This window comes from Polyodon spathula, chromosome 44, assembly GCF_017654505.1.
Source record: "Polyodon spathula isolate WHYD16114869_AA chromosome 44, ASM1765450v1, whole genome shotgun sequence".
Classification (NCBI taxonomy): Eukaryota; Metazoa; Chordata; class Actinopteri; order Acipenseriformes; family Polyodontidae; genus Polyodon; species Polyodon spathula.
Window position 1 is genome coordinate 430,776 of NC_054577.1, and position 25,774 is coordinate 456,549.

Sequence of the window (25,774 nt, forward strand, 5' to 3'; positions counted from 1 at the left end):
ATCTTTCCCTGATAGCACACAATTAAAATCACCTCCCATCACAACCCCACCACACAACACCAATTCACTACTAATTAACTCAAATAACTGAAATCTCTCATGCTTATCAGGAGAAGCATATATATTAATCAAAAGAATCTCCTGTTCTAAATACACTATTTTAACCACTAATGCCCTCCCATCCATTAGGATCTTAACATTTTTAATTTCTATACCCTTATTCTCGAACAGAATCCCTATACCACTTGATTTATTCTCATTTGAACCTGACCACACAGAGCACCCATATGACCACTTCTCTTTAAATGTATTATAATTTTCCCTGTATGGGAGCCAACATTCCTGTAAGAAGAAAACATCTGCCTCCATATTTGACAAGAAATCAAAAATGGATAAGCACCGTACTGGACTAATCAAGCTTCTAACATTTATTGAGGTCACTGTTAATGCCATCAGTAATAAGAAAAGGGTAACACCTCTTTACATCCATGACTTATTTAGGTGTTTCCACCATATTCGTAGCCTTAACAAAATCCTCCACACAGGATAGATCTAAAAACATGTCACCACTATAGTTCACATTTCCATCAAATTGTGGCTGTGTCTCAGGACTCATGGGTGAATGTAAATTAATTAACAATGGCGAATCATCCACTTCCCCTTCTCCTTCACCTTCTTGCCCTTCACTCAAATCCACCCTTTGTTTCTTTTTGCTTTGTTTCTTTTTAATAAAAAGCCCCTCATTTTTTTCACTCTCCATTTTCCTTTTCTCCAGCAGTCTATCTTGCTCCATATCCTCCTCTTCCTCCCTCACTAATGCTTTGGCTACATTTTTTTCTGCCATTTCTTCTAACATTTCTTCCATTAACCGATTCACATCACTTGCACACACTCTTACACCCCTAACAACCAACCCTTGATTCTCTGTACTACCTCCCTCACCCCCACTATCAGCCTCACTACCATTTCCCTCTGTCTCACCTGTCCTCATCTCAGTTTCAACCTTGTTAGTCACCTGCTCATCAGAGCCAACCACCTCCTTCCCTCCCTCAGCGTTTGAAAAAAACTCCCCTGATGCACCTGGGCCCTCATTCAAATCTACCTCCAAATCCACCAGATTTGTCTCGTTTTGCACAACTTCTTTGTCCACATTCACTTCTGTTCCTTTCCTCAGTCTATTAGAAAAGGACAGAGGACAGTCTCTGAACAAATGTTTATCATCCCCACACAAATTGCAAGCTTTCCTTTTCACACACTGTGCAGCCACGTGCCCGTCCTCCTTACAAATACCACAAACAACTCTTGCGCACACCACTGCTAAATGGCCCAATTCACCACATTTTCTACAGTATTTAGGCTGTCCCTGGTAGTTTACAAAACCCCTGCTACCTCCCAACATAATATCTGATGGAATGTGCCGTAAGCCTCCATAACCCTGAGGGTCACTTGCCAGCCTCACCAACACTCTCCATGCACCATTCCATACCCCGTCCAAATCACATACCTTTACAGGAGCTCTTTTAACATCACAATATCTACACAGCCAAGTACGAATATCATAATCTGTAACACTCTCACTTAACATTCTCACAACTACAGTTTTCACAGAGTTGTCTGACAAAGCTTCAATATTAAACTTAGCAAGAGCCGGCAAGTCTTTCTTTTCCTCATATCTGGTCCAGAATGCTCTATACACTCCTTCATTACAAAAACTTACATCCCAAGACATACCATTTGGTAAAGCAATAAGGCAGTTCAAATCTTTAGGTTCAAATTTCAAGGCCCTCTGTAATACACACCTACTGAATTCTAACCTCCCCATCTCCATCCTCAAATCCCCTTCTGTGTATTTCTTCTTTAAAGAAAACCGTACACAGTTGTACCTTCTCTCTCCCATCCTTGCAAACGACATCACAAAACAATTAAAGGTGAGGTGCCCCAAGGGGCCCTACCCGATAAAACACAACGCTGATCTCTCCGCTCTCTGCTAAGAAATACCGGCACGCCTTTAGAGCTCCTGTAAAAGATAAACACAAAACCTTAGTTGTTAACAACCAAAGCGATCGCAACCCTTGATCGAGCCAAGAGGCCGAGAAGCGATCAAATTAGAATAATTAACAGCAGTTCAAATGCTTCAGCTGACGTCCTTAGAATTGGTGTATTGAAACATGCAGTGGCTTTTGGTCCTTCGTCTCTAGAGAGTCACAATTTGTGCAATTCAACAACAACAACAACTACTTAGTCCGCTCAGCCACTCTACCAGACCGCAGACTGCTAGACTTCCAGGTGTCATACTATAGGCGGCCTACGCAATTTAACAACAAATTATTGATGTAAAATCTTAACGTAATGATTGGATTGAAAAGAACAGCGACCCCCTCTAGTGGAGATATTAAAACCAGAACAGAAAAAATCTGGCGCCACGCCGATCAGCAGTTTATGTTTCCCTCCAGCAGATTAGGAACATGCTTTACCACGCGTCTAGAGAATATTGGGACTGTTTACATGAACACTGAGATGGAGCTATAATCCGTTCCCTAAACTTCCTGTTTAATTTCTTTTACTGTTCACAAAAGGAAAGAGAGAAAGAAAGAAAGAGGAGAACAAGGGGGCAGTTAAGAGGGAGAGAGAGTCTAGTTCTGTGTGTTTTGGCAACCGCAGCATAATTATTAAAACCACCATATACTGAATGGAAGAGTCAGCAAACTACACACGCAGACTGAACTGAAGCACAGAGACTGAACTGGAAAACAGAGACTGAACTGAAGCACAGAAACCAAACTCATCAATTAGTGCCTAAGTTTCTCCTCTCATAAAAAGCATGCTGTGTGTTTTTTCTCACTTCAGGCAGCTAGTGTAAGAAACTGTTAGACTGCATGACTTGCCCAAACAGTTGGGACGGATCGTATTTCCAATTTCCTATTTCTGAACCTTGCACCGTCCACATGGCCAAGTCATTAAAAACTCAGCTCTGGGCAAGAAATAGCAGTCCCCGTTTATTATAACCAGCTGTTCCGACTTTATACAAAGAGCTGGCATTGTTGCGTCACTAGCGCCCCGACGTGCGGAGGCGTTCTGTCTGGAACCAGCGTTCAATTAGTTCTGTTTTCTTTTTACATTCAAAAAAGAATACGCGAACAAGAAGGGCGTGTTCCGAATATGGATGAATATTTCCTGTACGATCAAATCAAATAATGAAATGCACACACAAAAGCTGACGATATACGGGGAATATTATACATTTGTAGATGTCGTTGTTTTAGTCTTAATCAATTGATTAGTGATCAAGGATAGTTTATTTTAAAACAGGAATTTGGCGCCCTCTTGTGGGCGGCATGAGTTATGGCTTTGAATGTGATTTTAATCAGACACAAATTTAAACCATTTTTTTTTAAACTGTGTGAATATTATACACGATTTTAATCAAATATAATAATTAAAAGTAAGCTAAAAAATACCTTTATGGCAGCGGTGGGATTCGAACCCACGCCTCCAAAGAGACTGGCGCCTTAATCCAGCGCCTTAGACCGCTCGGCCACGCTACCTTAGATGAGCAAACGTTTGATCTTTTCCAGGTGTGCTTTCAGAACAGGAGAGCGCGACATTTACCCAAAATGAGTCAGAGAAGCGCAGCACAGCCCTGGAGCCCTCGCCGAGTGCCGCTGGGTCCGCTTCGGGTCTTCTGGACATGCTGAGAGGGAGCCGGCTGGGTTCGGAGTGCGATGCCCGGGGGGAGTCCCACTATGACGAGGCCTCTGACCCGGACAGTATAGCAGGGGAATCTCTTTTCATTACTGGAACCGCTGAGACCAGAGCTGGGGGGAGATAGTCACTTTAATATTTTACATTTATAATATTTTGTTTTGTTATTTAATAAACCTTTTTCTTCTTAAATTTGTTTTTTTTTCTCGTTTATTTTAAGCCATGCTGCAAATATTGGATAATTCAATTGTAAAATAAACAGGAAATATATTTCTTTTAAAAGGCTGTTGCCCATTTTTATTATTATTATTATTATTATTATTCAATTTTTGACAAGGTTGGGTTTTGCAGTAGATTTGCTCGCAAATTTAAATATTATTTTGCAACACTAAACGGTTTACAAATTAATTAAAATTAAAAAGTATTCGTTAAAAGGGTTCTCATTAATCAGTCGGCTATTTTCAATACTGTGTTTTATTTATGTAATTAATTTTGTGGAATATTCAAGCTGAAAATAAATAAAGATATAAACAAGCCGTCCCTGGGTGGGCTTGAACCACCAACCTTTCGGTTAACAGCCGAACGCGCTAACCTATTGCGCCACAGAGATGAGACTGCGCTGTGTCATCACCTCAAGAAGAGCTTATAGAAAAGAACCCTTTAACACGGGGGGAAGGAGAGAAATGTCCAAATTTCACAGGAACATCTAATGCTCTGCGTATTACAACTGGAGAGACTCCCAGGCTGAGACAGCAAAACTAAAATACTTCCTCTCTCTCTCTCTATTATTTATATATAATATATATATATTGGTGAGAAAATTTTGTTACAACAGCCTAATACACACAGAAACATGTGAATATAAACCAGCAGTAAACATAATAAACAAAATAAATAGACAAACAAAACGAATACACTGACAAAACACAGAGTGGACGAACGCTACACAAAACAATTGATATTTATAATTACGCTTCTCTCTCTCTCTCTCTCTCTCTCTCTCTCTCTCTATATATATATATATATATATATATATATATATAGGAGAGAAAATATTGTTACAACAGCCGAATACACACAGAAACATGTGAATATAAACCAGCAGTAAACATGCGTAGGCTTCCTTTTATAAAACTGATCCGTTTACAGCGCCGCGCAAAAAGCGAGGCTTGAATGTTATTATTCCGTTATATTGCTTTCATCCAAAGCAACATCAGAAAAGCGAGTAAAAAAGGTCTGTGTAATACATCACACACCTATATGCTTAAAAGCGGTCTTTGTTTTGGTACTGGTTTGTGATCGCCAGTGATAATCAGAATGGTCTCGGAGGGAAGTTGCAGTCCCCGGCAAGGAGGAGCGGTTAATCACCGACTCATTGCTCTCCATTCATCACGCTCTGCTGCTCCATTTTTTTTTTTTTATTGTATATAAATTCAAATACAGCAATCATTCCCGATAATCATATACATTTTAACAATCACTACAATCCATATACAATAAATACACAAAATACAATCACCAATGACACAAACATATTACACACAGATTCTCAAACACAATATAACAATACAGACACTTTAAAATCAACCCCTTTATTTGTGCACAAGAGAGCATGCCCTTAAACAACATCCTGACCCTGCCCAGATGAGCCCAACCACTCCGACCTGGCCCTGGCACCAGCACCACCCGGCCATCTCTTCAGCTGCCAGACCTCCTCTGCTTCTTCACAACCCCTCCTGTTAGCATCACTGGACACATAGTCCTTGACAGCTCTTAGGCCTATTTCGTACGTCTCATGGCAGCCCAACTCTTTTGAAAAAATGAGCAGGTCACTGGCTCTGAAAAGAGCCTCTTTAAAACAGTTCACTGCACACCAGAGCTGCCATGATCCTTTCTCGTTCTTCTTCGGCCCGTACCGAACCAGCTGCTCTTTCACGGCGGTCTTCTCCGATAACACAGCCAACAGGGGGGTCGCCTTCTTCCACAGCCGTCTGGCAGCCTCGCACTCCCACAGCAGATGACGTACCGTCTCTTCTGCCCCACAGCCCTGAACAGGGCATCTAGGGGACTTCCCCATGCCTCGAGCAAACATAACTGCTCTCACTGGCAAGATCTCATGGACTACCTGCCAGGCCAGATCTTTGTGTCGGTTCATCAGGGCAGGATGGGCAACATTCCTCCACGCCACACTTGGTTCTCCTAGGAATCCCCTCACAGGGCACATATCCTCTCTCTCCTGCACAAGAGCAAAACATTTTTTGGGGTTTAAAAGGGTATCCTTCTCCATACTCTCCAACTGTCTCTTCTTTACAAAGGTTTTAAGAGCAGTATAGGTAAAAGGCATCTGGAAAGCAGTGGGCACACTCAACAGAATCTTTAAAATTCCTAAAAATCTTAAGTAAGGCCCCAGAAAAAACCGAACAAACAGTGCCCCTTTACACCTGTTGCTCAAAACCATTTCCAGGTGCCTGCAAAAACTGTGCGTAAATAAAAACAGTTCTAAATCGGGGAGCCCTTTCCCACCCTTCTCTGCTCCCCTGCACACTACCTCCCTCTTCAGGCGCTCCCACTTGGACCCCCAAAAAAATGTAAAAACCTTCCTCTTCAGGCAGACAATCACAGACCTTGTGGGCGGAAACACCACCCCCACAAACAGCAGCAGAGGAAGGATCACAGCCTTCACCACCAGCACCTTCCCCTCCAGCGACAAGGACCTCAGCCCCCAGAGACCCAGCTTCTGTCCGACCCTCTTCGCGACGTCGACCCAATTGCTGAGACCAGATCCTGTGGCATCAATTTTCACACCTAAAACTTTGATAAAATCCGTTTTCACACATAACCCAATCTCAGGCACACACTTCCACTCTCCAAAACACATACACTCCGACTTCCCACGGTTCAATTTAGACCCAGAGGCCACACAAAAACGTTCACACTGAACCAAGGATCTCTTGATTGCATACTCATCCACGCACAACACATTCACGTCATCCATGTACAACAAACACTTTGCCTCAGCTCCTCCACCCCCAGGGATAGTCAGCCCCCTGATCATCTTATCCTTGCGAAGGGCCTGAGCCAAAGGTTCTATACAGCAAATAAAAAGCAGGGGGGACAGCGGACAGCCCTGTCTTACTCCAACACTTAACATCAATTTGACCGCTAGCTTCCCATTAATACTATCGCTATACGTAAGACAGCAATTATACAATGACATTAGAAATGTGTGTAGCAAAGGAGAAGCCATACTAATGGGGGATTTCAACTTCCCCCAAATAAAATGGGAAAACCCGGTGGGTAGCGCGAAGGATGAAATAGAAATGGTGGAAATGACAAATGACTGCTTCCTAACACAATTTGTGAAGGCACCCACTAGAGGGGAGGCATGCCTTGATTTAGTCTTTTCAAATAACGAAGATAGAATAACTAAAACAGAGGTCAGAGAACCACTGGCAAACTCAGACCACAACATGGTCTCATTTGAAGTGTTTTTTAAATCCTCAAAAGTAAAGACTAAAGCTAAGGTTTACAATTTTAGAAAAGCAAACTATGAAGGTATGAAACAGAGACTAACAGAAGTAGATTGGAGTAAAATAGAGAAAACACCCACAGAAGAAGGATGGTTGTTCTTCAAAAATGTAGTACTAGAGGCGCAAAACAATTATATCCCTAAAGTAGACAAATCTAAATGTAAAACTAAATTGCCAAAATGGTTTAATAGATCAATTAAAAAAAATATTCAGCGAAAAAAGGCACTTTACAGAGCATTAAAAAAGGACCAAAAAGAAAGTACACAGAAAGAGTACACAGAACTGCAAATGCAAGTCAAAAAGGAAGTTAGAAAGGCCAAGAGAGAAATAGAAATGAACATTGCTAAGGGAGCTAAAACCAATTCCAAAATGTTTTTCCAATATTACAACAGCAAGAGAACATTCAAAGAGGAGATTAAATGTTTAAGAGATACAAATGGCAAAATCGTAGAGGAAGAAAAAAAAATAGCAAATATGTTAAATGATTACTTTTCACAAGTTTTTACAAAGGAAGATACTGACAACATGCCCCACATGTCATCCAGTTCCTATCCAGTTTTAAATAACTTTAGCATAACTGAGGCAGAAGTGTTAAAGGGACTAGGAGCTCTTAAAATAAACAAATCCCCTGGGCCGGATGAGATCCTCCCAGTAGTACTCAAAGAAATGAAAGAAGTAATTTACAAACCGCTAACCAAGATCATGCAGCAGTCTCTTGACACAGGGGTGGTACCGACAGACTGGAAAATTGCAAACGTAATACCGATCCACAAAAAGGGAAACAAAACTGAACCAGGTAACTACAGACCAGTAAGCCTGACTTCTATTATATGCAAACTTATGGAAACTATAATAAGAGCCAAAATGGAAAATTACCTATATGGTAACAGGGTACTGGGAGACAGTCAACATGGTTTTAGGAAAGGGAGATCGTGCCTAACTAACTTGCTTGATTTTTTTTGAGGATGCAACATCGATAATGGATAATTGCAAAGCATATGACATGGTTTATTTAGATTTCCAGAAAGCTTTTGACAAAGTCCCGCACAAAAGATTAATTCTCAAACTGAACGCAGTTGGGATTCAAGGAAACACATGTACATGGATTAGGGAGTGGTTAACATGTAGAAAACAGAAAGTACTGATTAGAGGAAAAACCTCAGAATGGAGTGTGGTAACCAGCGGTGTACCACAGGGATCAGTATTAGGTCCTCTGCTATTCCTAATCTACATTAATGATTTAGATTCTGGTATAGTAAGCAAACTTGTTAAATTTGCAGACGACACAAAAGTAGGAGGAGTGGCAAACACTGTTGCAGCAGCAAAGGTCATTCAAAATGATCTAGACAAGATTCAGAACTGGGCAGACACATGGCAAATGACATTTAATAGAGAAAAGTGTAAGGTACTGCACGCAGGAAATAAAAATGTACATTATAAATATCATATGGGAGATATTGAAATTGGAGAAGGAATCTATGAAAAAGACCTAGGAGTTTTTGTTGACTCAGAAATGTCTTCATCTAGGCAATGTGGGGAAGCTATAAAAAAGGCTAACAAGATACTTGGATACATTGTGAAAAGTGTTGAATTTAAATCAAGGGAAGTAATGTTAAAACTGTACAATGCACTTGTAAGACCTCATCTTGAATATTGTGTGCAGTTCTGGTCACCTCGCTATAAAAAAGATATTGCTGCTCTAGAAAGAGTGCAAAGAAGAGCGACCAGAATTATTCCGGGTTTAAAAGGCATGTCATATGCAGACAGGCTAAAAGAATTGAATCTGTTCAGTCTTGAACAAAGAAGACTACGTGGCGACCTAATTCAAGCATTCAAAATTCTAAAAGGTATTGACAGTGTCGACGCAAGGGACTTTTTCAGCCTGAAAAAAGAAACAAGGACCAGGGGTCACAAATGGAGTTTAGAAAAAGGGGCATTCAGAACAGAAAATAGGAGACACTTTTTTACACAGAGAATTGTGAGGGTCTGGAATCAACTCCCCAGTAATGTTGTTGAAGCTGACACCCTGGGATCCTTCAAGAAGCTGCTTGATGAGATTTTGGGATCAATAAGCTACTAACAACCAAACGAGCAAGATGGGCCGAATGGCCTCCTCTCGTTTGTAAACTTTCTTATGTTCTTATGTTCTTATGTAATCCTACTTCCTATATCACTATAGAGAAGACTTACCCACTTAACAGTTTTTTCAGAGAACCCCATTTTCTTCAAAACTCTGAGCATAAACTCATGAGAGACCCTGTCATATGCCTTTTCCAGATCCAAATTCAAAAGACATACCGGCACCTTACGGTCCTGTGCAAAAAGGACCGAATCTCTCAGTAGGATAAGGCTGTCCGTGATCTTCCGCCCTGGAACGCCACAGGTCTGGTCTGGATGAATCACATCAGCAATTACAGATCTCATTCTTAGAGTCAAAATTTTTGCAAAACACTTGTAGTCAACGTTCAAGAGGGTCAAGTGTCTCCAGTTCTTCAAATCCTCTTTCATATTTTTCTTAAACACCAGGGTGATGATCCCCTGCCTGAAAGACAAGGGCATCGCCCCTTTAACAACAATTTCATTAAAAACATCCACAATGTCAGGCCCAATCACCCCCCAAAACGCCATGTAAAACTCTCTCGGGAGACCGTCCCCGCCAGGAGTCTTCCCATCTTTGAAGGACCCCATGGCAGCAGCAGCCTCTTGCAGGGAGATCTCACCCTCCAGTGATTCTCCCTCATCCACACCCACATCCAACCCATCCAACATCTCACATACCATACTCTCGTCTATCACTTTCCTTTCATACAGGTTACTATAAAACCTTTCAGCCACCTCAAGCATGCCATCTGTTTCCTTCCTTACAATCCCACTCTCATCCCTCAAACCACTCATCAACTTACACCCATCCATCACTTTCTTAAAAAAGTATCGCGAACACTTCTCATTCTCCTCCATGTGCCGCACCTTGCTCTCAACGATCATCCTTTTCATTTTGCTTTCATACAGATCTTTCTGTTCACTTTTAACTGCACCAATCTCACTTGTCACATCCCATCCCATACCTGCCAACTCAAACAGCCTCTGAAATTTCCTTTGCAGTCCATATGCCCTCCTCCTCCCCCTTCTTGCTCTCCTTACTCCCACCCCTATAAAGAATCCTTTGATTTTTGTTTTCACACACTCCCACCACTCACCAATCGAATCAAACATCACTCTCAAAGACTGCCACTCCCTGTATCGCTCTTCAAACTCATTCCTTATTTCTTTATCTTTCAACACACTCACATTCAACTTCCACACCCCTTTCCCTTTCTCACACACCCCCTCCAGCTTGAGTTCAGCACGCAACAACACATGGTCAGAATAAAACACAGGCACACACTCACACAGCACCCACTCCACCTCCCTCGAGGCCAGAATAAAATCAATTCTCGAAGCCCTAGCCCCTGCTGCATCGAACCATGTGTAGCCCGGCACACCCGGGTTCACCCTCCTGAACCCATCGACCAAACGGGCATCACCTATAATACCCCCCAGAATCTTGGAAGAAGAGGACATCCGCCTTCACAGCACACAAGGAATCCAACACTGTTCTACATCTCACACTACCCTTTACACTCCTCACATTGACTGTTGCTATTGTCAGCGCCATGTAGAACAACAAAAGGTGAGAAAACTTGCTCATAACATTTTACTCGGCCCTATCCCCGTGCTATCGGAGAACTGCCGCACGTTTTCATCATCCAAAAAGGAGGTGTCCCCAGGGTCCACACCCCTCCCACCATAAGACCTATCACTCAACACAGAGGAGTCAGAGCTAGGAGACACCGGAGTCTCCTGCCTAGCTTGCTTACTGTCCTCCTTTCTTTCCTTTTTCCCCCTTTTACCAACTTTCATACCACACCTCACCTCTTCCCTTTTCTCCAATTTCCTTTTCCATGAAGCTCTCTCCTGCTCCATTTGTTCTTCATCTAGAGTCCCTCCCACCTCTTCCTCCTCCTCCTCCACCTCTATCCCCTCTTCACTAGACTCCCCCTCTGCTCCACTGTCTATATTACCCACCATGTATCTCTTCTGATGTGCCTGGCCACACGGGATTGAGCTCCCGTCCTGAATACCCGAGGAATCTACCTCTCCCTCACTCTTATTTGACCCCTCTTCGACACCCTCACTATCCTCTTCTGACTCCTTGACCTGCAGATCTGCTGCCAAAGAAATTCACTCCTTCTGTCCTTCCTCCTGATCCATCTCCTCCTCCCCCTCACTCCCTCTCTGCTCTCCCACCCCAGGTGCCTGCCCTTCCCCCTCATCCTCTCCACTCTCACTCTCCCCTTCCCCCAGGCGCTCACCTCCCGTCCCTCCCCCCTCCATGCTCTCCTTCCTCTTTCCCCTCCCTTCCTGCTGTCCCCTATCCTCCCTCCCCTCCTTACCCCCCTTCCTTTCTTTCTCCTTCCCTCCCCTATCCCTCTCCTCCTCCTCCTCCTCCCTCTGTTCCCTCTCCCTCTTCTCCCTCTCCCTCTCCTCATCCCTCTTTGCTTTGTTAGCAAAGGAGGCTGGACAGTGCATAAAAAGATGTTCACTACTGTCACATAAACTGCACTTCCTTTTCTCCTGACACTCACTCGCCACATGCCCCTCACCTTTACACACATAACATATAATTTTTGTGCACCCCGCCGCCAAGTGACCCATTACCCCACACTTCCGACACAATTTGGGTTGCCTAAAATAATGCACATAACCCCTATCCATCCCCAGCACTATTTCAGAGGGGATGGCCCTATACCCCTCATACCCATTGGGATCCGGCCACAGACTTACACGCACCCTCCAAGCACCATTCCATACCCCATCACTATCCCTCACTTTCTCTGCACCCCCATGCACCAAACAATACTTCCTCAACCACATACACACATCCTCTCCCTGCACAGTCTCCGACCCCATCCTTACAATCACCACCCTTCTAGCAACATCAGTCAAGGTTGTTACTTGGAACTTTCTCAACTGTTGATCATCTTTCCCTACCGTAAACAAAAGGTGACATTTCTGTAGGTCAGACACATCCCTAAAACTGACATCCCAAGTGCTCCCATTCCCCACAGTGATAATACAGTTTAGCTGCTCTGGCTTAAATCCCAATTTCTTTTGCAGCACCGATCTTGAAAACTCAAGCCTGTCTAATCCTACTTCCTGCCCCTCTCCTCTCTCCTCATCCTTCAAAGAAATTCTAATACAGTTAAAGCGACGTGCCGCAAACCTCGAGGACGCCATCTTAACTATACAAACAACCTTCCACACAAACAGAATTAAATTTTTAAATTTGGCCAAGCCAAAATAAAGCAAAGTATCTGGCAATAAGAGATTAAACAGCAGATAAGGTGCCCTCAAAGGGTCCCCCTTACCTGCTCCACAACCTGGCTCCTGGACTGCCGCCTGCCCTGCTCCTCTCCTACCAGACTTCAGATACCAGCAACCAACGTTGCTCCCGTTTACCTTACTGAAACCGATACCTTACCGATCGCTTCACAGAAAGAACTGCGGTCAAGCCACACACTCGATCTGAGCCAAGAGGCCGAGAAGCGATCAAATTAGAATAATTAACAGCAGTTCAAATGCTTCAGCTGACGTCCTTAGAATTGGTGTATTGAAACATGCAGTGGCTTTTGGTCCTTCGTCTCTAGAGAGTCACAATTTGTGCAATTCAACAACAACAACAACTACTTAGTCCGCTCAGCCACTCTACCAGACCGCAGACTGCTAGACTTCCAGGTGTCATACTATAGGCGGCCTACGCAATTTAACAACAAATTATTGATGTAAAATCTTAACGTAATGATTGGATTGAAAAGAACAGCGACCCCCTCTAGTGGAGATATTAAAACCAGAACAGAAAAAATCTGGCGCCACGCCGATCAGCAGTTTATGTTTCCCTCCAGCAGATTAGGAACATGCTTTACCATGCGTCTAGAGAATATTGGGACTGTTTACATAAACACTGAGATGGAGCTATAATCCGTTCCCTAAACTTCCTGTTTAATTTCTTTTACTGTTCACAAAAGGAAAGAGAAAGAAAGAAAGAGGAGAACAAGGGGGCAGTTAAGAGGGAGAGAGAGTCTAGTTCTGTGTGTTTTGGCAACCGCAGCATAATTATTAAAACCACCATATACTGAATGGAAGAGTCAGCAAACTACACACGCAGACTGAACTGAAGCACAGAGACTGAACTGGAAAACAGAGACTGAACTGAAGCACAGAAACCAAACTCATCAATTAGTGCCTAAGTTTTCTCCTCTCATAAAAAGCATGCTGTGTGTTTTTTCTCACTTCAGGCAGCTAGTGTAAGAAACTGTTAGACTGCATGACTTGCCGAAACAGTTGGGACGGATCGTATTTCCAATTTCCTATTTCTGAACCTTGCACCGTCCACATGGCCAAGTCATTAAAAACTCAGCTCTGGGCAAGAAATATTAGCCCACGTTTATTGTAACCAGCTGTTCCGACTTTATACAAAGAGCTGGCTTTGTTGCGTCACTAGCGCCCCGACGTGCGGAGGCGTTCTGTCTGGATCCAGCGTTCAATTAGTTCTGTTTTCTTCTTACATTCAAAAAAGTACGTGAACAAGAAGGGCGTGTTCCGAATATGGATGAATATTTCCTGTACGATCAAATCAAATAATGAAATGCACACACAAAAGCTGACGCTATACGGGGAATATTATACATTTGTAGATGTCGTTGTTTTAGTCTTAATCAATTGATTAGTGATCAAGGATAGTTTATTTTAAAACAGGAATTTGGCGCCCTCTTGTGGGCAGCATGAGTTATGGCTTTGAATGTGATTTTAATCAGACACAAATTTAAACCTTTTTTTTTTTAAACTGTGTGAATATTATACACGATTTTAATCAAATATAATAATTAAAAGTAAGCTAAAAAATACCTTTATGGCAGCGGTGGGATTCAAGCCCACGCCTCCAAAGAGACTGGCGCCTTAATCCAGCGCCTTAGACCGCTCGGCCACACTATCTCAGATGAGCAAATGCTTGATCTCTTCCAGGTGTGCTTTCAGAACAGGAGAGCGCGACATTTACCCAAAATGAGTCGGAGAAGCGCAGCACAGCCCTGGAGCCCTCGTCGAGTGCCGCTGGGTCCGCTTCGGGTCTTCCGGACATGCTGAGAGGGAGCCGGCCGGGTTTGGAGTGTGATGCCCGGGGGGAGTCCCACTATGACGAGGCCTCTCTGACCCAGACAGTATAGCAGGGGAATCCCTTTTCATTACTGGAACCGCTGAGACCAGAGCTGGGGGGAGATAGTCACTTTAATATTTTACATTTATAATCTTTTGTTTTGTTATTTAATAAACCTTTTTCTTCTTAAATTTGTTTTTTTTTTTCTCGTTTATTTTAAGCCATGCTGCAAATATTGGATAATTCAATTGTAACCGGCCCCTCCGAGTCCAAGGCTCCGGTAACCGCGCCCCTCCGAGTCCACCTCGCCCCCGGGGCCCTCAAAGAGGCCCGCGGAGGAGGGCAAGACAACACCCGCCCCCCTCCCGGTAACATCAAAGGGGGGGAAGGGGGAGGAGGCCCCCGAGGCAGTCGGACCCTCCGCGCCTACCGTAAACGCGCCGGGGGAGAAAGCCGCCGGGTGGACCGTGGTCGCCGGCCGCAGCAAAAAGAAGGCGGCGGCGGCCGGGTCCGCCGGGGAGGCCAAGCGGGGGGAGACGAAACCGTTGTCGTCTGGCGGCGGGTCAGGGGGCGCTCCCGAAAAGGAGACTCCCTCGCCGGAACCCCCTGCGAGGCAGGCAAAGCCGCCCGTAAAATAAAACATCTCCTCCCAGAGCGGATGAAGAGAAAAGCCACCGCGACGGGGCGGGGGACCGTCTCTGGCACCATAAGGTGGAAGAGGAAAGCACAAGCCCTCTTCCCCACCTGTGCACATAAGTGCACTAAAACCGGTCTCTTGGCGAGGGTCCACGGGGGGACGAAAGAAAGCCCCCCGAAACCCAAACGCCCGTCTCGGCGTCCCCCCTCCACCGGCAACGGGGGCCTCGGCCCTCGTCATGTCAAAGAGGGGGAGAAACATCCACCTGCCGAGGCGGTCCGGGGCTCCGCCGAAGAAGCGGAGCCCATGGAGGAGGCCCCCGCCGAGAGACCGGAAGAAGCCCTCGAGGCGGTTCCCCTCCCCGCGCCGCAAGAGACCGCGGACGTCGGCCCCGACTCCATCGTCGAGGGGGCGAAGGAGGGTTCCCCTGCGGAGCGGCTGCCTCGGGCGCTGTCCTCCTCCGACCGCGACACGGGCCCAGAACCCGGTGTTGCCGAAGAGGGGGCGGCCGAACCAACCCCCGAGGCAGAAGCGGGCTCCGCGGAAATGCAGGAGACCCTAGCCGAGGAGCCGGAGGGGGGTGAAGAACCACCCCTCCCAGAGAAAGATCCGCCCCGGGTCCCTCTCACTGGCGTGGAGGCGGTCTCGGCCCCCGTGGCTGAGCCGGCTCCCGAGGAGCCCATGCGGGAGACCCCCGCCGAGGGGCCGGAGGGGGGTGAGGAAACGCCCCTCCCGGAGAAAGATCCACCCCGGGTTCCTCGCTCTGGCGGGGAGGCGGTCTCGGCCCCCGTGGCCGAGCCGGCTCCCGAGGAGCCCATCCGGGAGACTCCCGCCGAGGGGCCGGAGGGGGGCGAGGAAACGCCCCTCCCGGAAAAAGACCCGCCTCGTCCTGCCGACTCCGGCAAGGAGATGGACTCTGGCCCCGAGGCGGAAACGTGCTCCGGGGAGCACGCGCTCGTGTCGGCTGCCGGAGCGCAGAAAGGAGGTGAAGAACTGGAGATGGCGGAAGACGCCGCCCTCGAGGTAGATCCCCTCCCGGAAGCGCAAAGGAGCCGCGAGACCGGTCCCCGACCCACCGCCGAGGGGCCGGTCTCTGTCGCGGTCACCGAGGGGGCGCAGGAGGAGCCCCCGAAAGAGCCGGTGGCCGCGGCCGAGGGCGGGGAAGAACCCGAGAGAGGCAGATCCCCTCCCTCCGAGGGTCGGGGACGGGCCTGAGACCGTGCCTCGGCCCCCGAAAGAGGGACCCAAGCCGTCGGGTTCGGCGGCGCGCGTCGAGCGCCCGTCTGCGCTCCCTAAATCCAGGGTGCAGACGACGCCCGCGAGGGTCCCTCCGCCGATGTCTCCCCCGCCGTCCCCCGGGGGTGGGACGCCGGGAGACTCGGTGAAAATCAAAATAAGACGCAACGCGCTCACTCACCAACGTGTGTGCGTTGTGCTTCTTCACCGCGAGGGGGGCGGTGGAGAACCGGAGGAGAGGGAGGAGGAGTCGAAGTCTGCGTGCAGCGCGGGCTCGGAGGCTCTGTCCACCTCTTCTCCGAACATCCCTGCGGCGGAGCTCCTGGACTTCTTGGAGGCTACCACCAACCGCAGGGATAAGGTTCAGCTGGCCCTGGACAAATGGGGGGATTTCAAGAGAGTCCTAAACTCTGTGAGATCCTTCCTCAGGGCCGGCCACGGCAGCAAGACTTCGGGCACGTGCGTGCACATTCGTGCCCGAAAGCTGCACGACCAGCTGGTGAACTTCGGGAGATCTCAGGGTCTCCCGTGAGTGTCGCCAGCCGCTCCTGACAGAGGACCATGTATGCCATCAGTACCGTCAATGTTAACGGGTGCAAGGACCATTTCCGCAGGGCCCAGGTAATCTCCTACTTGAAAAAGGGAGGTTACTCTGTGTGCTTCCTGCAGGAAACCCACTTGACACCGCAGGCCGAGGCCAACTGGCTGCTAGAGTGGGGGGGGAGAGTGTCGTTTAGCCACCTCACCGAGTCATCTTGTGGGGTGGCGACGCTCTTCTCCGGGTCCTTCGTTCCGACGGTACTCGATGTGGTCAACGTCGTGCCGGGCCGTCTCTTACACCACCGGATCCGGGACAGGGACGCTACCGTTCACCTCTTGAACGTGTACGCTCCGTCCACGGGTCCGGCGAGGGTTCACTTCTTCCGGCAGATGTCCGCCCACCTGAACACCATCGGCGCCGACGAACTCATGGTCCTCGGGGGGGACTTCAACTGCACCCTCGAGGCCACGGACCGGGTGGGGCGGGAACCCTACCCGCTCTCGTCGGCAGCCCTGAGAGAGCTGATCGCTCGGCTCTCTCTGGTGGACATCTGGCGGTGGCAACACCCGGACACCTCGGCCTTCACCTACACCCGGGTCAGGGAGGGGCAGGTGTCCCAGTCCCGGATCGACAGATTCTACGTCTCGCGGAACCACGCTCACTGCGTTCGCTCCTGGCGGAGGACGGCTCCCTTCTGACGGATCCGGAGAGCGTGAACGAGAGGGCCAGGGCCTTCTACTCTGCCCTCTTCTCTCCGGATCCCGTCGACTCCGACGCATGCAGGGTTCTGTGGGACGGGCTTCCCACGGTCAGCGGGGGCGTGCGGGACGAGTTCGAGGGCCACCTGACCCTGGCCGAGCTCACCGACGCCCTCAGTCAGATGCCCTACAACAAATCGCCGGGCATCGACGGGCTGACCGTGGAGTTCTACAAGAAGTTTTGGGACTTGCTGGGGCCCGCCTTTGCGCGGGTCCTGGCGGAAGCCTACGAGACCGGGGAGATGCCCCTTTCGATGAGGCGGGCTGTTATCACGCTCCTGCCCAAGAAAGGGGATCTGCGCACCCTCAAGAACTGGCGCCCGGTCTCGCTGCTATGCATGGACTACAAAATCGTGGCCAAGGCCACCTCCCTGAGGCTCAAGTCCGTGCTGGCAGACGTGATCCACCCCGACCAGTCCTACACGGTCCCGAACCGGACGATTTTCGACAACATCTTCCTGGTTCGGGACCTCCTGCACTACTGCAGGAGGACCGGTCGGTCGGTCGCCTTCCTCTCCCTGGATCAGGAGAAGGCGTTCGACCGGGTGGATCACGAATATCTCTTCGGAACCCTGCGAGCATTCGGATTCGGGCCACGCTTCGTGGGCCTGTTCCGGATGCTGTACGCCTCTGCCGAGTGCTTGATCAAAGTCAACTGGTCCCTGACCGCGCCCCTCGCTTTCAGGAGAGGAGTACGTCAGGGCTGCCCTCTGTCCGGACAACTGTACGCGCTGTGCATCGAGCCCTTCCTCTGCCTCCTTCGCGGGAGGCTCACGGGGTTGGCGCTCGGCGCGCCGGACACGAGGGTGGTCCTGTCGGCTTACGCCGACGACGTGCTCCTGGTGGCCTCGGATCCGGCTGATCTGGAGAGGATGCGGAGCTGCCAGAGCGTCTACTCTGCCGCGTCCTCTGCCAGGATCAACTGGACCAAATGCTCCGGGTTACTGGTGGGTCCCTGGCGGGCGGACTCCCTCCCTGCCGCGCTCCAGCAGTTCCAGTGGAGCGCGGACAGCTTCAAATACCTGGGAGTCCACCTGAGCCCCGCGGAGGCCTCGGTCGCCGCCAACTGGACGGAGTTGGAGGACAAGGTGGCTGCGCGACTGAGGTCGTGGTCGGGTCTGCTCAAACTGCTTTCCTTCAGGGGAAGGGCTCTGGTCATTAACCAACTGGTGGCGTCGATGCTTTGGCATCGACTCACCGTCCTGAGCCCGCCCCCTGAGTTTGTGGCCAGGGTCCAGAGGAAGCTGACGGACTTCTTCTGGGCCGGAAAGCACTGGGTCTCTGCGGCGGTTCTGAGCCTCCCTCTCGCCGAGGGGGGGCAAGGGTTGGTGTGCATCAGGAGCCAGGTGCACACCTTCCGCCTCCAGACCCTGCAGAGATACCTGTACGCAGACCCGGCCCCGCAGTGGTGCACGCTGGCGTCCCTCCTTTTGCGCCAGCTGCACGACCTGGGCTACGACCGGCAGCTCTTCTGGATCGACCTGCGGGGAATCCGTCTCCCCGAGCTGCCGGTCTTCTACCAGGACCTGCTCAGGACCCGGAGCATGTTTTCCGTCGGCCGAGACGCCGTGCCGACCGAGGGCCAAGGACTCCTGCTGGAGCCCCTGCTGCACAACCCCCACCTAGGTGCGCAGGCGTTGGAGTCCCCCTCGGTGCGGCGCGCGCTGATCTCGGCCAAGGTGACCAGAGTCTGGGATCTCCTGGATCGCGAACGCTCGGCGTGGCTGACGCCCGAGGCGCTCGTCGCCAGGGCGGCTCGGGTGTCCGTCCGGACGGCCGGCCGAGCGATCCGGGAGTGCAAAGCAGCGTTGCACCCAGACTCTGTCAGGTATCTCGAGGGAGTTCTCGGGACCGGCGAGCCATCTACCCCCACCCCCCCGACCCCCGGCTCTCCGGTCCTGCTGATCGAACCCAAGGCCCGAGCCCCCCCTCGGCCCCCCCTCGAGAACAACCTGAGCAGGATCTCGCAGTTCTCCTCGACCCCCTTGCCATCGGCGTCGAGGAGGACCCTGTACGCGATGACGCTCCACACCCTCCATTTCCCCGCCCTCGTCTCCCGCCGAGACACCGCTTGGCGGGAGACCCTCCGACCGCCGGAGGGCGTCGGTCCCCAGTGGGAGGCCCTTTACTCCCCGCTGGTCTCCAGGGGAGCTGGGGACCTGGGCTGGAGGGTCCTGCACGGAGCGCTCGCGTCAGGAGAGATCCTGCGTCACTTTACCGACTCGGACGCCGCATGCCCTTTCTGCGGTCAGTCCGAGTCGGTGGCTCATATTTATTTTTTATGCGCCAGGCTGCAGCCGTTCTTCCTGCTGCTGAAGAACCTCTTGCTGCAGTTCTGGCTGCAATTTTCACCCACCCTCCTCATCTTCGGGCACCCTGTTCGTGGCTCCAGCAAAAAGAGAGACCTCCTCGTCAATCTGCTCCTGGCTCTTGCTAAACTGGCCATTTACAAGACCAGGAAGCGGAAGATGAGCGGGGAAGGTCTCTTTGACTGCGGGGCCATGTTCAGGGCCCTCCTCCGTTCCCGGATTAATTTAGAGCACGCCCACGCGGAGTCTGCTGGCGACATGGCATCGTTTGTCGACCAGTGGACCCTAGGGGGCGTGCTCTGTACCACCTCCCCTTTTGTTTTGAACATTTAATTTGCAGACTTTTTGACCGGTTTTCATTGATTTAGTTAAATGCCTAACTATTTAGCATCCTCTATTAAGAGGATGCTAATTTGTATTTTTTTCTCCAGCCGTCACAAATGACGGCTGGAGGTGACGTTTGCCTTTTAGGCATTTAAATAGGCCTACTTTTGTGTCGTTTGGAGCAGGTCACCCATGAGTGGAGCTCCTGCTTCTCCTTTTGCAAAAGTTTAAAAAACAGTGGTTTAAAGTTTTATTTTGGAAATCTTTTGGTTCTTTTCATTTATTTAAAGTAGTGGTGCACCTTTTAGTTAAATAATTTTAGTTTTTGAACGGTTCTTTTCTTTAAAATAAGTCTTTGTTTGTTCTGGTTTGTTTGTCTCCCTGCACTTGCATTGTAAGTGCAGGGGGGCGGCCATTTTGGATTTTTTTCTTTTTGATTGATTTTTATTTTTTTCCTTCTTTCAATTTTAACTTTGCTTTCTCACTTTTATTTTAGGTGCTTTTTGATTTTATAATTAAGAGCACATTATCTAGTTTATTTTAAAATTATTTTTGCTTTGAAAAACTGTTTTTGACTTTGTTTTAAAAATCGTTTTTGTTTTAAAAATCCCCTGCTCTTGCCTTGGGCAGAGTAGGGGAAGGGCAGGCACTTTTGTCTGCCCTGTTTCTTATTTTTATTATATTTTTTTAGTTGAAGGTTTTTATTTTTAAAAAAAGAAAACCTTTAACTGGATTTATTTATTTTGATTATTATTATTGTTGTTTTCATTTTATCTCGTTTTATTTCCTTTGGGGGGGAATAAAATGGGATAAGATAAACAATTAAAAAAAAAAAAAAAAAAAAAAAAACTACTATCATCTTGATGTATTTGTAAGAAAAAATGAAATAATTAATAGCAGTTCAAATGCTTCAGCTGACTTCTTTAGAATAGGTGTATCAAGACACACACAGTGGCAGATCATCCTTCGTCTCTAGAGTCACACCTCGTTCTCTTGTTTCTTGGGAAAAAGGGGGCAGGGGTGAAAAAAACTTCCTATGGCAGTGATGGGATTCAAACCCATGCCTCCAGAGAGACTGGAGCCTAAATCCAGCGCCTTAGACCGCTCGGCCACACTACCACACCTCAATTTGGTCCTTTGTCTCAGGTGTCATACTGTAGGCCGCTAACGCAACAACAACAACAAAATCTTAATCATTGGAATGAAAAAAAAACAAATACTACCTTCTCAAATTGCGCCAACTTGGGAATTGAACCCAGGTCACAAGAATGGGAATCTTGTATGATACCACTACACATTGCATAGTTGCATATGTTCAAATTTTCCATGGAATGGAACATTTTCTTTTCCAGCAGTTCGAAAGGGGGCAGGGGTGATGTAAAAGCAAGATAGCAGTAGAGAGATTTCAACCCACGCCTCCAGAGAGACTCATTCATTATTAGATTGCTCAGACCACACTATCACAACCCAAATGCTCAAACTGCCAGACCCCCAGGTGTCATACTATTCACTGCTAGTGCAATTCAACAACAAATTATTGATGTAAAATCTTAACATAATGATTGGAATGAAAAAAAAAAACACTACCTTTGCATGTTGTGACAAATGGGAAATGTACCCAGGTCACAAGAATGGGAATCTTGTATGAAGACACTACACCATTGGCTCTGACATGCATGCATGTAAATATTCTAGAGGAACGGAACATTTACTTTTACAGCAGTTCAAAAGTCCAAGCAGGGTTAAAAAAAGCAAGATGGCAGCGGTGGGATTCGAACCCACGCCTCCAGAGAGACTGGAGCCTTAATCCAGCGCCTTAGACCGCTCGGCCACACTACCACAACACAAATTAGCAGACTTCCAGACCCACAGGTTCCATACTATACACTGCTACTGCAATTCAACAAATGATGTATTCATAAAAAAATATAACAGCAGTTCAAATGCTTCAGCTGACTTCCTTAGACTTGGTGTATCAAGACATGCAGTGGCATTTGGTCCTTTGTCTCTAGAGAGTCACAATTTGTGCAATTCAACAACAGCAACAACAACAACTATTATCATCAATGTATTTGTAAAAAAAATATATAATAATTAACAGCAGTTCAAATGCTTCAGCTGACCCATAGAATTGGTGTATCAAGACACATGCAGTGGCATTTGGTCCTTTGTCTCTAGAGAATCACAATTTGTGCAATTCAACAACAACAACAACAACAACAACAACTATTATCATCTTGATTCATTTGTAAAAAAAATTAGAATAATTAACAGCAGTTCAAATGCTTCAGCTGACTTCCTTAGAATTGGTGTATTAAAACATGCAGTGGCATTTGGTCCTTTGTCTCTAGAGAGTCACAAGTCCTCTTGCTTCTTGTGAAAAGGGGGGCAGAGGTGATGTAAACTCCAGATAGCAGTGGTGGGATTGAAACCCACACCTCCAGAGAGACTGAAACTTACATCCGGCACTTTAGACCGCACAGCCACACTACCAGACCGCAGACTGCTAGACCTCCAGGTGTCATACTATAGGCTGCTTACACAATTTAACAACAAATTATTGATGTAAAATCTTAACATAATGATTGGAATGAAAAAAACAAACACTACCTTTGCATGTTGTGACAAATGGGAAATGTACCCAGGTCACAAGAATGGGAATCTTGTATGATACCACTACACCATTGGCTCTGACATGCATGCATGTAAATATTCCAAGGAACGGAACATTTACTTTTACAGCAGTTCAAAAGTCCAAGGTGGGTGTTAAAAAAAGCAAGATGGCAGCGGTGGGATTCGAACCCACGCCTCCAGAGAGACTGGAGCCTTAATCCAGCGCCTTAGACCGCTCGGCCACACTACCACAACACAAATTAGCAGACTTCCAGACCCACAGGTTCCATACTATACACTGCTACTGCAATTCAACAAATGATGTATTCATAAAAAAATATAACAGCAGTTCAAATGCTTCAGCTGACTTCCTTAGACTTGGTGTATCAAGACATGCAGTGGCATTTGGTCCTTTGTCTCTAGAGAGTCACAATTTGTGCAATTCAACAACAGCAACAACAACAACTATTATCATCAATGTATTTGTAAAAAAAAATATACTAATTAACAGCAGTTCAAATGCTTCAGCTGACCCATAGAATTGGTGTATCAAGACACATGCAGTGGCATTTGGTCCTTTGTCTCTAGAGAATCACAATTTGTGCAATTCAACAACAACAACAACAACAACAACAACAACAACAACAACAACAACTATTATCATCTTGATTCATTTGTAAAAAAAATTAGAATAATTAACAGCAGTTCAAATGCTTCAGCTGATGTCCTTAGAATTGGTGTATTGAAACATGCAGTGGCATTTGGTCCTTTGTCTCTAGAGAGTCACAAGTCCTCTTGCTTCTTGTGAAAAGGGGGGCAGAGGTGATGTAAACTCCAGATAGCAGTGGTGGGATTGAAACCCACACCTCCAGAGAGACTGAAACTTATATCCGGCACTTTAGACCGCACAGCCACACTACCAGACCGCAGACTGCTAGACCTCCAGGTGTCATACTATAGGCTGCTTACACAATTTAACAACAATTGCAATTGTGCAATTCAGCAACAGCAACAACAACAACTACAACTATTACACTATGTAACACAATTTTTGTTCCTGGGTAGTAAGTGTTATTTCCTACTTACTAATGCCTCAAAAGTTTAGAAAATGGCTATTATTCCCCATAAACTTTGCTTTTGTGACCAGGACAGTGATATTTCAAAATATCACTATTTCCAATGGGAAAATGGGCAAATGTGTGTCTTTTCGTTCACATAAAGTCAGAGAGAAACAACATAGGAATCCAAATTAACAATGTATTCATACTAAAGTAATACAAAAATGACTACTAAAGATTTAGAAGTGAGTAGTTTTTTGAGATTTACGATTATACTGTAAATACAAAGAAACAGCAAATAAGATATTAAGTTTAAAAAAATTGTATTTAAAAAAGAAGCAAATTACAAATATTGGTAAAATAAATAAACAGTCTTAGACAGACCTTGATATGAAGATTTGTTTTAAATAAATACCAACCATTACTATTATTATTATCATTATTATTATTAATAATAATAATAATAATAATAATAATAATAATAATAATAATAATAATAATAATAATAACTACAGGTAAATAATGTCTCTGTCCTTTACACACATACAAAAAGTAAAAGTAAAGTAATAACAAAATACACAGCTAAATAATAATAATAATAAATAATGTCCTTTACACACATACAGAACAGGAAAAGTAAACTAATGATAAAATACAAAGCTAATTAATAATAATAATAACAATGACTACAGACTAATGAAGTACGGAGGCGCATTGCTGACATACATAATGCGTACTGACTGTCTGTGTTTACAGCTTTCACTCACTATATTTCTTTAGCATAGCTCGAAGTGCTGTTTTTTCACCCCAAAATCACAATTATTTATATTTATTTTAAAAAAGGCAGCATTTCTCTGCTATGCTTCAGTAAATCCATTGCAGATTTTTAAAATTATTTAATAGTTTTGATTGCTGCGTGTCACCATTATCGTTCATTCCACTTTGTTGTTAATGGTTACTGTAAATAGTACTATAGTTTTTCATCGATCTTTGTAGATGCTGGGGCGCAATAATACAAATTAATAATGACAATAACACCGTCCTTAAGAACCGCACATTCAAAATCATAACACGTTTATTTGAAAGAGTATTGTAGATGTTTGTAGTGTTAGATGTTTACATTCACGTATTCAAAAGCATATACAAAGCAGTAGTATGTAGTAGTATGTGCAGAAAAATCAATTAAAGGAAACCGCAGGACTAACACGAAATAAAAAAAAAAAAGCCTGTATACATGTTTTTTTGTTTGTTTTTTATTTTTGTGGTTTTGCATTTCAATGGTTTAAAAAACCAAACAAATTAAAAGGCATTCAGAGGACTCCAGAAAGGCGACATTGATTAAAAAAAATGATGTTTAACCCACGGTCTGCGCTGTTATCAGCGAGGTGTATGCAACAGAAGCCGCTGGTAGATTACAACAATGATTAATTAAACCTAGGCTAGGTACAGTAGTTGTTTTCTTAGTATGCTTATATTCTCTATTAATTAAGTTATATTCATTGAAAAATGCAAGAGAGAACCAGATCGTTATTATTATTATTTTTTTTTTTTTATTGTTTTGGTTTAATATAATACAGCAGGCTAATATTCTTATTGCAGTAGGCTACAATATTTTTTTTTCATTAAAAAGTTGTCATTCTTTGTTGAAATTAATGTTCAGCTTTCATATGTTGTTGTGTACTACTAATTTAATCAAACCAAGTAGTGTAAGAAGTTGCTTGTATCGTTCATGACGTTTCTCAAATCAATTAAGTTAGTTTGTGTATAAAAAACGACAACAGAGTTGCAGCCAGTGTCATCTTACTTAAAGGCACTCGAGCTGAAATCGCAAAGTAATTTAAAGTAGGCTACAAAAGTGCAGCGGACTGTCTCTC

The 25,774-nt window shown here is 46.2% G+C and overlaps 5 non-coding genes and 1 pseudogene across 5 annotated transcripts; all 6 read right to left on the bottom strand.

The window, feature by feature from the left end:
* Positions 1–3,463: 3,463 nt before the first annotated feature.
* On the bottom strand, positions 3,464–3,545 carry trnal-aag. Its single transcript has one exon. It is a non-coding gene; the product is annotated as a tRNA-Leu (tRNA).
* Positions 3,546–4,238: 693 nt separating this feature from the next.
* trnan-guu lies at positions 4,239–4,312 on the bottom strand. Its single transcript has one exon. It is a non-coding gene; the product is annotated as a tRNA-Asn (tRNA).
* Positions 4,313–5,013: 701 nt separating this feature from the next.
* LOC121305749 lies at positions 5,014–5,161 on the bottom strand (annotated as a pseudogene).
* A 16,105-nt stretch (positions 5,162–21,266) lies between these two features.
* trnal-uag lies at positions 21,267–21,348 on the bottom strand. Its single transcript has one exon. It is a non-coding gene; the product is annotated as a tRNA-Leu (tRNA).
* Positions 21,349–21,986: 638 nt separating this feature from the next.
* Positions 21,987–22,068, bottom strand: trnal-aag. The gene has a single exon. It is a non-coding gene; the product is annotated as a tRNA-Leu (tRNA).
* Positions 22,069–23,010: 942 nt separating this feature from the next.
* trnal-aag lies at positions 23,011–23,092 on the bottom strand. Its single transcript has one exon. It is a non-coding gene; the product is annotated as a tRNA-Leu (tRNA).
* Between the last annotated feature and the right edge of the window lie 2,682 nt (positions 23,093–25,774).